This window comes from Nicotiana tabacum, chromosome 21 (genome assembly GCF_000715075.1).
Source record: "Nicotiana tabacum cultivar K326 chromosome 21, ASM71507v2, whole genome shotgun sequence".
Classification (NCBI taxonomy): domain Eukaryota; kingdom Viridiplantae; phylum Streptophyta; class Magnoliopsida; order Solanales; family Solanaceae; genus Nicotiana; species Nicotiana tabacum.
The window spans coordinates 54631543-54645073 of NC_134100.1; positions in this window are offsets into that span (position 1 = coordinate 54631543).

The following is a 13531-nucleotide window of genomic DNA, read 5'->3' on the forward strand; positions in this document are numbered from 1 at the left end:
ATACCCATGGTGTGGAGAATACGATGGCACTTCTTTAGAAAACCATGTGCATCCTCTGAAGCCAAACCACTGTAAGTAAGAGGGTGATACTTCTTGAACCTCTCAAGTCTAAGTTGCTCCTCCTTAGATGTTGCTGCCCTAACCTCGAACTAAAATGGAACAACATGTTGTACTGGTATAACCTCTAGGACCTGATCAATATGGACCCGCTAATCTAGAGTACGGGCCGCGAGAGTCTAAGCTTCTCCCCCAGCTTGAGCTATGGCTGGTGCAAGTGGAATCAACCATGCCTGAGCTAAGGTACCGAACATGCTCAAGAACTGTGCGAGGGTCTCCTGAAGCGTAGGCATGGTAACAGGCACCTCGGGTTCCTGTCCCCCAACAAGGACTACTGATGGCTCTGTCACAGCTCGGGCAGGTGCTCTGGCTGCACCACGTGACCCTCATTGGCCACTGCTCCAGCCCCGGCCTCTTGTGGCTCTAGCAGGGGGTGCGGGTGTCTGATTGTCGGATCTAGCAGTGCGTGTCCTCACCATCTGTGAGAGGATAAAAAGTCAAAGATTTAGTTTTCAAAGTCAACCAATTCGCACAATAAGGAATCAAAGAAGTGACGTTTTCCTAAATAGTTTTGAAAACATTTTTCCTAACCCGACAATGGTACCCAGTAAGTGTCAAGCCTAACCTCGGTCGAGTAGTGATGAGATCAGGTCAGGGCCCTACTGGTATAAATATAATGAAATAAGACAAAAAGAAATATTACAGTAAAATGAATACGAAAATCTAACAGGAATAGAATTCAATGGAAGCCAATAGCTTAGAACACAGTAATAGCAATAGGGGATCTCCCGAGATACCGTCCCGTAGTCTCAAACGTAAATGTGCAGGGGGGATCTCCCGAATACCGTTTCGTAGTCCCAAAGTAAATATGCAGTGCTGGGATATCTCCCGGTATACCGTTCCATAGTCCCAACGTAAATATGCAGTACAAGGGGATCTCCCGGAATACCGTTCTGTAGTCCCAAAGTAAATATGCAGCTCAACCAATATAATTAACAGTTACAACAAGGAAATCTACAGCTTAGACTAAGTTCACATCAAAGAAATCAGGAACATTTACTAAACATGTTGCACATAGTTCATATAGGTAGTTAAAACACGTAGACTTGCTTTTCTAATCTAAACAGGGTAGTTACATAAGCTAGTGTATTTCAAACAAGGAAAAACAGGTTATGATTTAGTGAAAAATGGAGTTTTACAATAAATAGCCCGTGTACGTACTCATCACCTCATGTACACGGCACTCATTTATCAAATAGTACCAAATCCTAAAGGGAGTTCCCCCACACAAGGTTAGGCAAGCCACTTACCTCGAACCAAGCTCAAATCAACCCGAAATCACGCTCTTGCCATGAGTATCCAACTCCGAGTGGCCCAAATCTAATCAAATCAATTACATAACGTAAATATAGCTACAAGTAACTAATCTAGCTAATGAAATAAAAGTTAAGGCAAGAAAATATAAAAACGCCCAAAAAGCCTCCCCGGTCCCACGTCTTAGAATCGGGTAAAAGTCACAAATTATAAATACTCATTCACTCACGAGTCTAACCATACCAAATTTACTCAAATATGATACCACAATCTTGATCAAAATCCCAACTAGAGCCTTTTCTTGCATTTATGTGAAGTCCTATATGTTTTGAATGTCCGCTAGTTTGATCATTTTTTAGCACCCTAAGTAGAGTCTAGAACCACCCAATAGTAGGTCCAAAGCCTCCTGGACCATAGGCATGGGATGGGTAGTGCCTGCATAGGACGCGACCTAGAATTGAATTAGAGTGCCTTTAAGTAAACAACTTTAACATAGTAATCGGGTAGCAGAAGATGATAGTCTGTGCCCGCTGAATAATATGAGCAACCCCTACCCTAAGGGAGTTGTGAAGTATTATTTATTTTACACGGGGTGATCCTTTAGGCTAAAAAACATAGGACCCCCTCCCCTTTATATGTTTGTTGTTCACACTTAGTCATCAAATATAGACCAACGCAGTTGTATCTTTGCAACCTCTAAGACTTGTATTGATTGTAGTCTAATCCTTGTGTTGCTTTCTTTACACTTGCTTATGTTACAATGTAACCTTTAAATTCCATGGCCCATGTAACCCGGATTCTCCAACATCAAACCACCCTATAGGAGATATGCACTTACGCCCATACAAAGCCTCGTACGGAGCCATCGAGATACTGGAGTGGTAACTGTTATTATATGCAAACTCGATAAGAGGTAGATGTTCATCCCAACTTCTTTTCTTGTTGTATTATCTGGTAATATTTACTCAGGTGAATCTCCTAGTGATCTCTACTACCTGCGGGTGTGCGATGTCCATCTCCAGCTCACGGGCCATGCTGAATCTGATACCAGGGTTGAGCCCCTAGATTAATCAACGAACTCGCACTCTAACGGTAGCAACCAAGGTTGGTGCATGCCCGGACAAATCATTGAACTGGACTGCATACAATATGCCCCGAGAATATTATATACTTCAACTAGAAGTCTATAAAGCTACGAACCTCTGTCAGAGTGGTAGGTCTGGGCCAAGATTTCACGGCCTCAATCTTCTGGGTGTTTACCTTTATACCTTCATCGGATACAATATGCCCCGAGGATATTATAGACTTCAACTAGAACTCACATTTAGAAAACATAGCATACAACTTACGATCACAGAGAGTTTGGAGTACCACTCATAAGTGGTCCACATGCTCCTCCTCTGAACGTGAACAAACCAGAATATCATCAATAAATACTATCACGAACAAATCTAAAAATGGCCGGAATACGCTATTCATCAAGTCCATAAATATGGCGAGTGCATTCATCAACCCGAAGGACATGACAAGGAACTCAAAGTGGCCATATCAGGTCCAGAAGGCTGTCTTCGGAATATCTTTCTCCCAAACTCTAACCCGGTGGTACCCCCGACCTCAAATCTATCTTTGAAAAGCATCTAGACCCCTACAATTATTCAAACAAGTCATCGATCCTTGGAAGTGGATACTTATTCTAAATGGTTACCTTGTTCAGCTGCCTATAATCGATACACATCCTCAGCGAGCCGTCTTTCTTCTGCACAAACAGTACTGGTTCACCCCAAGTTGAGGTACTAGGTCTGATGAAACCTTTTTCCAGCAAATCTTTTAACTGCTCCTTCAACTCCTTCAATTCGGCAGGTGCCATTCTATACGAAGGTATGGATATTGGTTGAGTTCCCGGAAGCAAATCGATGCTAAAATCAATCTCTCGCTCTGGAGGAATACCTGGAAGCTCATCTGGAAACACATATGTGTACTCTTTGACTATTGGAATAGACTAAAGTGCAGGTATCTCAGCATCTGCATCTCTAACTCGCACAATATGATAAATGCACCCTTTTGTGATCATTTTCCTCGCCTTTAGATAGGAAATAAACCTACCTCTAGGTGTCGCTATATTACCTACCCATTAAAGGACTGGCTCACCAGGAAAATGAAATCTGGCTGCCTTTGCTCGGCAATCAACTGTGGCATAGCAAGCTGCCAATCAGTCCATGCCCATGATAGCATCAAAATCCATCATCTCTAGATCAACTAGGTCGACTGAGGTCCGACAACTACAAACTGTCACCGTACAACCTCAGTAAACCCATCTAGCAATAATCGGTTCTCCGACCAGTGTAGATACCGCAAAAGGATCACTTAGTATTCCAGGCATTATACCAAACTTCCCCACGACAAATTGGGTAATATACAATAAAGTAGATCCTGGATATATCAAGGCATAAGCATCGTGAAAGAAAATGGTCAATAATATACCTATCACAACGTCTGGTGAAGACTCTTGGTCCTTTAGACTCGCTAAAGCATAGATACGGTTATAATTAACACCTGAACTGGAACCTCTACCTCTGCCTCGACCTCTACCAGCCGAAGACTGAGACTCGCGCCCTGAAGGATGCACGGACATAGATGATCCTGTTGCTGAACTCGCTAGTTGTGCCATACCCTCAGAATCTCTATTTGGGCAATCTCGTATCATATGCCTCGAATGCCCACATGTATAACAAGCATCAGAACTTGCTCGGCATTGGCCCAAGTGTCCTCTACCACAGATGTCACACCGTGACGGAAATGACCATGTCTACCCTGAACCTCGTGAACGCTGCAAACCCGACGCCCGTGAGCTCTCACCTGGTCTTGACTGAGTATAGCGGTCATACCTGTAACCCTGTAAGTAACATGGCGGAGGCCTAGGTGGCCATTCGAAGTACTGGGGCCTATAACTACTCTGAGACTGCTCTTGAGACCTGGCAAATTTCATCCTCTTACGCTGCCCTTGCTCAGTCCTCTCTGTACCCTGCTGCCGACGCCTACCCCTTTCTATATTCTAGGCAAATGCCTGAATCCGGGAGATATCCATACTATCCTGCAATGCAGCGGTGGCATAACTCTGGGGCCAACCCTGCTATAAACCTGTGGATCATGTCCTGCATAGTAGCAACTATGGATAGTGCATATCTGGCCAATGAGTCAAAACGAAGACTATACTTTCGGACACTCATACTTCCCTGCTTGAGGGCTAGAAACTGATTGACTCAAACCTGTCGGTTCTCCCGCTGTAAGTACTAGTCAAGGAAGGCATCTGAAAAATTCTCCCAAACAGCTGGAGGTGCATCACGTCCCCTGGACCTCTCCAATCCCTCGTACCAAAGGATGGCTATATCTCGGAGTCGAAAAGCTGCTAGCTCAACTGCCTCTTTATTTCGTGGCATGCATAACCCGAAAGATCCTATGAAGCTGATCTATGAAATTCTGCAGGTCCTTCCTCTAATCTGTCCCCGTGAACTCTGGGGGACTCAAAGCAATAAACTCTCGGACCCTTGAACTCCCAGACCCCTCAGAAGATCCTGCACTAGCTGATGCCCTAGCCTGTTGCTGGGTAGCTACCAGTTGTGTCAACAAATGCACCGTACTCCTCAAGTCCTGATCTGATGGAAATGGAGGGGGAACTGGATGTGCGGTATCCCTAGGAATCTCCTCAGGTTGTGGAGGAGCCAGTAATGGCTGAGTAGGGGTCTCGCCCTGGGCCTCAGACTAGGTCCCATCTACTGGGGGTACCCTGCTGGTCCTCTCACCCACTGTTGTGCCTCTCTTCTAACTAGTCGTAGTCTTCCTAGTCATCGTCATTTGTGTATGCAAACACCAACACGTAAGTTTAACTCAAATTTCCTATAACTCACCTCTACATCACAATTTAGATTTGAAAGAAGGGTAACCAACTCCTAAATGCAATGTAGTTCCCTTCTTATATAATGTGCTGCACAACACATCTATAAACAAGAACCTACTAGACACTGCTAATAGACTCCCTAGGACCGAACTGCTTTGATACCAAGTTTGGCATGCCCCGAACTTGGGGGCGAGACCAGCACACGGTGCCTCACTTAACCTAGCGTACCAACTTGTGACTGAGGGACTCTGAACATACAATGTCATACTTTGGCCATGGGGTCACATTGCATGACAATTTGCGAAACAAAATATAAAACATAATGGAAACTAGCTTTGACTAAACATCAATATAAAGCTCGGCCAACAAGGTTGTCATAACTACTACAGCTGACAAACCAACAAAATATACATACAAAGCCTACAAGCCCAACATGCTGCACTAACTGACAGGATATGTCTACAAGCCTCTACTGATGGATGTACTGTGATCGGAACAAGGCCCCGACTTACCCATAACATATATACATATATACATATATACACAATATGTACACAAAACCCTAGATCCGACAACTCCGAAGGACGTGGAGCTTACCGATCAAGCTGAACTCGGACAACACCTACTGAGGAAGTCTACCCGTCTGTCTATCTGAACCTGCACACATGAAATGCAGTGTCTCCAGAAAAGGGACATCAGTACGAAATAATGTACAGGGTATGTAAGACAATAAAATAACTTAAAGTTGAAACTGAACTAATAATATAATAACTGAAAGTAACTGGAAGTCAAAGATGATCTGGAGATATACTTACCTACTGATACTGACTCAACTCTCTCAATATAGTAAGTAAAATAAATGTCTGGCCCCATAAGGCTCGGTACGTGTAACTGCTCGGCCATAGTAGACTCGCTCATAGGCGCTCGGCCATACTAGGCTAGGTAACTCATCCATTCAGGGCTCGCTCATAGGCGCTACCACAATAGGCTTGGTATATAAATTACCATCTGATCAGAGGTTGCTTAATAGGGGCCTGCCCATCGATTATAGCTCGATGGTAATAAAAATAATGTAATACTGTATATATAGGCTTGCTGCTCTCTTGACTGGAAGAAGAGAGAGAGAGAGAGAGAGAGAGAGAGAGGGAGAGAGACCCTCTACTCTCTTGACTGGAAAAAGATAATACTTAACCGAATATAAAGTCCCAATAAGGGAGAATACTATAACTTATGAGACAAGGATAATGTACATAAGTTCAGGAATACGAACTTCTCTTTATGCCTCGTTATCAAACTCATGTAGTTACGGGATCATGCCAAAATGAAGAAAGGTTTAGCCTTAACATACCTTATCACAATCTTTACAATCACCAAGTTGAACTAGCCTCTTCGCACCTTAATCTACAACAACTATATTAATACTATAATTAAGTTACGAAAGGTACAACTATCGCACAACGAACAACAAGCTTATTTTGTATTAAAACGGGCAGCATCTCCCCTATAATCCTTATTTCCTCCAAATTCAAGATAATACCAACAACACAAGAACACAACAATATCAACATATATACATTATTTTCCAACCTTATATACACCACAAAATACTACAAAATAGCCCAACACACCCCAATCTCTTCATACACAAAACGACCACCGTAGTAGTATCAAACAGCCCAAAAATGTTACGACGAATGACCAGCCCATCACCCTGTATTTATGTGGTGTTTCTACACATCCTTCCTCCTCAAAAACTCCATAAAACAGTAGTAAAACACGCAATCCAACAGCAATACAAAATAGTCCGCTACAAGTGAATAACTCGAACTCGCGGCTTCCTATCGCCGTCCCGTGAGTTCTTACAATTATAGAACGTCTTTCCATACATCTCCAGAAGAAGGAAATTGATGAAAGGGAGCAGTAAACTTACCTTATTTGTTGAATAACTCAACTCCTATCTTGGTTCTTCAAACTCTAGGTTTTACCTCCAACTAGAACTTGAAAAGGAGAGAAATTCAATTAGGGTTTGTGTGTAATTTTTGGTAGGATGTTTGCAGGGGTTTAGGTCTAGTTATTGTGCCCTCTTATCAGTGTATTATATGAACTAAATAGGCCTTTAAGAGGTCTCTTTGGACGACCCGAACTGGCCCATTTTCGGACTCTCATTTAAGCAAGTAGGTGACACACCTACTTGTCACCTAGCAGCTTGCGCAGTCTTGGACAAATGCATAAATCTCTCTACTCCGATGTCATATTGAAAAACGGTTTAATGCGTTAGAAAATAGACTCATAGATAATCCTTCTGATGGGTGTAACACCCCGTAACTCTAAGTATATTGGAAGACAATTTCAGTTACATTTGACCCAAATTTCAGTAAAACTTAAGAACGTAACTTGTGATGACTTTCATCGACTTTTGTTCCACAACTCGCTTGACTTCAAACCATAACACACGACTATCATACGACTAACATAACTCATAACATAACCTCCTTATCATGTTAAGAACCCTACTCTCAGCCCAAAAGTACATGTTATAACATTCTCAACTTGTCGACTTTCGACGAAACATTATTTTCTTCAATTCTTTTAGCTTATGAACCTTCCAACCCTCTTTGTACTTGTTGTTCATGATCTTCAATATTTGTAACCTCTGAGGTAACATGATTAACTTACTTTATATAATTTCAAAGATGATCTCATTTTTTGTCCTACATTAGTTTGCTTACGACGTACTTTTACATACGAAAATAAAGGGTGTAACAGTAGCAACCCGGAAGGGATGTGAGTAAGATATGTACAAAGTATGTAGGGTGGAAAGCATATGTAAATCATACTAAAGTATGAATATAAGATGGAAATCTGAATAGAAGCTAAAAGCTAAACAAGAGTCTGAATTAGCAACTGATCTGGAACTAAATTGAATTTTAAGCTGAACATGTGTTGAAACTGAACAATTATCTGAACTGGTACCTGTTTGGTGTAATGGGCTATATCCCCCCAATCAAGTAACTATAAAACTGAACTAGCCTCATGTATAGTCATGCAATGCAAACTGTATCTATATACGCGTATATAATATGCCTGACTGGTGTTATGGGTTATATCCCCCTAGCAGGTAAATATATAATCAACAGGCCTGGCTGGTGTTATGGGTTATCTCCCCCAGCATATAATCAATAGGCCTCGCTGGTGTTATGGGCTATATCCCTCCAGCATAATTAATTTAGGAATGTATGAGGCATAACACATGTGGCAACATCATATGGACTCAAGAGATCATAAAGGAAACCATAAACGGAATCACAAACATAATCTGACGCTCGTCATTCATAAGTTGGACGGAGGAGCCTATCCCCATTTTAGGGAGAAACCGAGTATGTACATGAGATACTAAGGTTAATTAACTCATTATGATTCTTCTATAATCAATTTAGAACCAAGGAACTCAAGATTTGTCCAACTCTTCAAATTTCCAAATATTTTGACAGAGTTTTCCCTAAAACTGGATGATCCCCAAAACAACAGCAAGCACCACAATATTTACAGGAATGTATACCCAGCCAAGATGATAACATCAAACTAAAGGAGATCCAGTTATCCACAATAGTGTCATACAATCGACAAAACGGAATTGTGAATGTAATGTCGACTTATAGTGGCTAACTTGTGACATGAAAGTCTAAATATGATTTAGGAATAATCTAAGCATAAACACATGACAATTAAGCTTATATAATCTTAAATTAAGCTATTAGGATCATATGGGGGTTAGGTATACGTAAAAACATCAAAGGAACGGAACAAACGGAAGTCTATATGGCATAGGCCAAATTGGCGATTTTCCCTTTTGTTTTTGTTGTGTTTTGAAGTCCAGCCTAAACTATTTTCTTCCATAATTCACATATGGAATTGAATATTATACAAGGATAAAATACATTCTGATATTTCCCTTGAACAACCCTTAAAAGATCAAGAAGAAAGGCTAGAACATAGCTAAACCAAATCATGCCGAAAACGAAACGAAAACCCTACATACCTCTTGTGTTATTGCTTCCAAACCTTGTTCCCTTTGATACACACCCATAATTATGCTTTTATAACTAAAATATTGAGGTGAAACGCTTCTTTAGCCACAAATCTCTTTCCAAAACATGAGTAACACGGAAAAAGGGGGATGGAAAAGTCTTACATATGTCGTAAGGATCGTGTTGATGTGTTCGTGTCTGGATTTTGAGTTGCGGATGATGGAATTGCTTCAAAACCCTAAGGATGTGTTTAGGAAGTCAAGAAAGACTTTTTAGGTTTGATTTGTGTCAAAATGATCCTTAGAGACGAAGGCTACAACATTATATATCAAGATAATCCTCAATCGACCTTGTGGGTCCCAAAGAGAGTTGCTTGCGTAGTCTCGCAAAAACATGAATATCTCTCCACTCCGACGCCGTATCGACAAACAGTTTAATGAATTGAAAACTATACTTGTAGATCTTCAATTTTGTAGGTGGATAACCCCTTAATTCCAAGTATATTGAGAGAAAAACTTAGTAACATTAGACCTAAATTTGAAGTAAAATTATGAACGTAACTTGCGGCAACTTTTGTCGACTTTTTTTTCATAACTCATTTGACTACAAAACTTAACACGTGACCATAACACTACTAAACTACCTCATAAACTAACATCCTTTTCATGTTAAGCACCATAGTATCACCCTAAAAGTACGGGTTATAACATTCCCAACTTGCCGACTTTTGATGAAACTGGGACCACATACAATCCAATCTCCTAGCGATCTCCACTACCTGCGGGTGTGCAATGTCCATCTCCAGCTCTCGCGCCATGCTGAATCTGATACCCGGGTTGAGCCCCTCGATAAATCAACGAACTCGCCCTCTAACGGTAGCAACCAAGGTTGGTGCATGCCCGGACAAATCATTAAACCGGACTGCATACTTCGATACGATCATAGAACCCTGGTGCAACTGCTCAAACTCTACGCGCCATGAATCCCTGAGACTATGGGGAAAAAATTCCCTCAAAAACATATCTAAGAACTGATCCGAGGTGAGTATAGCTGCCTCGGCCAGACTACCCAACTCATACGCTCGCCACCACTGATAAGCCTCTCCCTTAAGCTGGAACATAGTAAAAGCAACCCTACTAGACTCCACAATACCCATGGTACGAAGGATACGGTGGCACTCCTCAAGAAAACCCCGGGCATCCTTTGACGCTAAAACACTGAAAGTAGGAGGGTGGTACTTCTTGTACCTCTCAAGCTTGAGCTGCTCCCCCTCAGAAGCTACTACCTTAACCTCGGGCTGAACTGGGGCGACCGTTGTACTGGTATGACCTCTGAGACCTGGTCAACCTGGACCCGCTGCTCTAGGGTACGGGTTGCGTGAGTTTGTGCTCCTCCCCCGGCCTGAGATGTGGCAGGAGCAAGTGGGATCAATCCTGCCTGAGCTAGAGTGCCAAACATGCTCAAAAACTAGGCGAGGGTCTCCTGTAGTGCTGGGGCAGTAGCAGGCGTCTCAGGCACCTGCTCTCCAACTGGACCTACTGTGGCTCCTATGTAGCAGCTCGTGCAGGTGCTTTGGCTGCAATACTTAGACGTCCTTGGCCTCTACCCCGGCCTCTCGCAGCCCTAGTAGGGGGCATGGGTGTCTGATCATCCGATCCAGTTGTACGCGTCCTCACCATCTGTGAGAGAATAGAAAGACAGAAATTTAAATTCCCGAAGTCAACAAATTGGCATGATAAGGAATCAAAGAAGTGAAGCTTTTCCTAACAGTTCCATAGCCTCCCGAAGATAAGTACAATGTCTCCGTACCGATCCGCGAGACTTTACTAAACCTACTTGTGACAAGTAACACCTATGAACCTAGAGCTCTGATACCAACTTGTCACGACCCCAATTTTCCTCCGTAGGATGGCGTGACGGTACCTAGTCTCTAAGACTAGGTAAGCCTAACAAACATGTGGAAGTGAATGAAATAATAATTGAAAATCTCCAAACTCAACAACATATATAAAAATGACATCTCTACAGATCAATGTGTATACAATAGCCCAAAACCCGGCATAATACAAGTCACAAGCTCTATGATAATACCAAAATTATTCTTATACAATTCTGTCTAGTAAAGAAGGAAAAATATAAAAGGGATAGAAGGGGACTCTGAGGCCTGCGAACGAGGGCAGGTGTACCTTGAAATCTCCAAATGCAAACTCGGCTCACTAGTGTCGGGACTGATAGGAAGTACCTGGATCTGCACAAAACGATGTGCAGAAGCGTAGCATGAGTACACCACAATGGTACCCAGTAAGTTCCAATCCTAACCTCGGTAGAGTAGTGACGAGGTCGGGTCAAGGCCCTACTGGAAATAATAAGAAACAGGACGAAGGATATAACAATACAATGGTAATGACAATGGAAATGAAACAAATAAGGAATTTACCACAAGTTAACTACACAGAATCAAGGCAAATAATACAATACGGAAGGAAACAAAGATTGACATGTTAAGGAAACAATTAACCAAGAAAAATACAACAAATAGAGAAAGATCAACAAGGGCCACTATCGAGGCACCGCCTCGTAATCCAAACTCACAAAAGTAACTCACAGTCTTTCCTTATATCACCGCGGGAGCCTTTACATTTAGTTTTGAAAATTATTTTTCCTGAAATGGCATCCCGCGTTTTAGTCCACCTTATCAAACCGCATGGCTTCTAGTAGTTTTCCTACTAGCCATGCGTATCAAGCCCACCTTATCTCACCGCATGCATTTCAACCCCCAGACCTTATACCACCGTATGCATATCAATATCACATCGTATCACAAATCGCACCTCAAGTGCCCAATATCACAACTTGCCAAAGAAACAAAAAAAATAACAGAATTTCACAAATAAGGAGCTCACGGATCAACCACAATGTACACAAAGTCTTAACAATAACAACCGGAAGAATAACTCGATAGAATGATATTTCACCACTTAACACTTTGCCTCAATCGGAATCACGGTCTTTGCAACTCAATACCAATTTCAACAATAAGATATTCCAAGAATAGAAATTTCAAGTAAAGAATTCAACAGTTAAATAATGAATACGGGATAAAGGAAACAAGAACTTCAACTAGACATGTAGAGCAATTAGCAAGTAAGAGATAAGACAAGTAGACATGTGAAATTAGGCTAAAAATGATGACTATAACATATTAAGGCAGCACAATTAAGGCATGGAAGGGATCTACATAGCTAAAATCGGAAATTTCCACATTTAGCCCGTGTACACACTCGTCACCTTGCATACACGACTTTCACATATCACAATTATCACAACAACACCAATCCTAAGGGGTAATTCCTCCGCACAAGGTTAGGCAAGTCACTTACCTCAAAAGACGTTAAATCAATCAACTAGAAGGCCTTTCTATCGATTATCTAACTCCGAACGGCTCGAATCTAACCAAAATAAGTTCATTCTATAAACATAACTATAGAAAACTAATTCAAATAATGAAATTACGATTCTTGCAAAGTTAAAAAGTCGACCCAAAAAGTCAACCCGTGCCCCCATCTTGGAACCCGACCAAAATTATAAAATCCGAATACCCATTCGATATTGAGTCCAACCATACAAGAATTATTCAAATCCGACCTCGATTCGCCTTTCAAAACTCAAAGGTTTAGTCTAAGAAGTTTCTACCATTTTTCCTCAATTTTCAACTCCAAAACACTAATTAAATGATGAAATTAACAATAGATTCATGTGAATTAACCAAAATCAAGTTAGGATTCCTTACCCCAATGATTTCTCTGAAAAACCCTCAAAATATCGCCTCTCACCGAGCTCTCTAAGTCCAAAAATGGATTATGAAGATTAACCCTCGAACAAGGCCTTTCTACCCAGCGATCCTCGCTTCGGCGGCCTTTGTGTCGCACCTGCAGAGAAGGAGACCGCACCTGCAGTCCAGTCCAAAGCCCCTCCTCCAAATTCCTCTTCTGCGGAGGAAAAGGCCGCGCCTGCGAAGACGCACCTGAGCCCAAGTGTCCGCACCTGTGAGCCCAACCCTGGGCTCTCCTTGCGCTTCTGCGCTTCACCTTCTGCACCTGCGGTCAAACCCTCTGTAGGTGTGATGACACCAGCAGACCTGGGACTTCGGCAATGAAGCTAAGTCCAAAATTTTTCCGAATCTGATCCGAACCGAACCTGGGGCCCCCGGACCCTGTCCGAATATACCAACAAGTTT